The 1,472-nt window shown below is 42.1% G+C and overlaps 1 protein-coding gene across 2 annotated transcripts in view; it reads left to right on the top strand.

The window, feature by feature from the left end:
* The window catches only part of LOC101849609, a gene marked incomplete in the record, with an annotated part of 41,365 nt that overhangs the window by 574 nt on the left and 39,319 nt on the right, over positions 1 to 1,472 (top strand).

Below are 1,472 nucleotides of genomic sequence, written 5' to 3'. Positions count from 1 at the left end.
ATTAATTAATTAAAAATTGAAACAAAGAAATTAACTTCAAATTTCTCAAAACTAGATGGTGAGCAGACAGGATTTAGATCTAACGTTATAATTCGGAGGTAGTGAAATGTAGCTGCATTCAAATTCAATAGTCGTTGGCTATTTTAGTACAGCATTTCGCTCTATTTTAGTGGCAATACGTCCTGTTCTGAGACACTTAATGATCTAATCCCACTACTGGGCCATCTAGAAAATACATTAGAATATGTGCATACAATAATGTTATTTTATCTATATTATTATATTACACGGATCTATTAATATTATAGATCTATTTATAGTCGAAGCTGCTCTAATGGCCACTTGTTCAAGACATTTGCCAAAACAAACGGCTACTTCCCACTTCCCTCTTTACGGTCTTAAGAATTTACAAGGACACCGTCCAAGACATCCATCTCTCTAAGACGACCTCTTTTCTCCAAGACAGTGGATGGCCGTCCTCGGCAATGGACAGAGAGAGAGAGAGAGAGAGAGAGAGAGAGAGAGTGAGAGAGATAGTTTTAGTTTTAGTAGAGGTTTTACAGCGCTCGCAACTGCATTTATAAGGTCACATGAGCGCCAAGGGATGGATGTCAACAGAGAAGTCCTTACAATGTAAGTTACATGGAATCAGACTTACTCTGCTCACCTCTCCAGTTTCAACAGCGCAAAGTCTGCTTCGACTATCAAGGCACCCCGGAAATAGCGGGTCACAAGAGTGTGACAAACGTACAAAAGAAGTAGAGAAATAATTGACGATAGCAAGGATTAGGAAAGAAAAAGCAGCAGTTCCCTGTTGAAGTTCAGGAACAGTAATGAGCGTGACATTGCTGAATCAGCCTATTTACAATTTCAATTCTACTGTGCATAAGGACATATTAATGTCCCCCCTTTGGGAAGGGCCTGAAGACATTTCAGTCAGTAGCACCGCCGCCGGGGGTGGGTAAACAGAGATATAGATAGATAGAGAGAGAGAGAGAGAGAGAGAGAGAGAGAGAGAGAGAGAGAACGAGAGAGAGAGAGGGGGGGATTAAAAGATGAGTACAAAAAGGCAAACAGAAAGAAAGAAAGATCGTAATCGGGAAACAGAAAAAAAAGAAAACGGAACAAATATCATGAACATGACGCACACAAGACGACGCACACACGAGACCAAGATCAAAAGCGACCGACGCAGTTCACCAGGCCAGAAGCAAACACATTCCACTTTCAACAAGCCGGGTTGGCAGGGGTTCAAGTTCCAATCGACATGGCCAACCTACCTGGGGGTCAATACCATCTGCCACCTCAATCCCTTGAAGACAACCCCCGAATTGATTGCGATCATTTCCCGAGACGTCAAGCATTGATTACTCCAAACGACAGTACTTTAGTTTTACCCGCATGATCGTATTGTTCAGATGTATGCTTGATTATTACTGCTGACATTGCAGTCTTTCTGTGGCAGGGTTGCG

The sequence above is a fragment of the Aplysia californica genome, unplaced genomic scaffold, assembly GCF_000002075.1.
Source record: "Aplysia californica isolate F4 #8 unplaced genomic scaffold, AplCal3.0 scaffold00137, whole genome shotgun sequence".
In the NCBI taxonomy this organism is placed as follows: domain Eukaryota; kingdom Metazoa; phylum Mollusca; class Gastropoda; order Aplysiida; family Aplysiidae; genus Aplysia; species Aplysia californica.
Note: the sequence above shows the minus strand (reverse complement) of the source record. Positions and strands in the feature narration are given on the sequence as shown.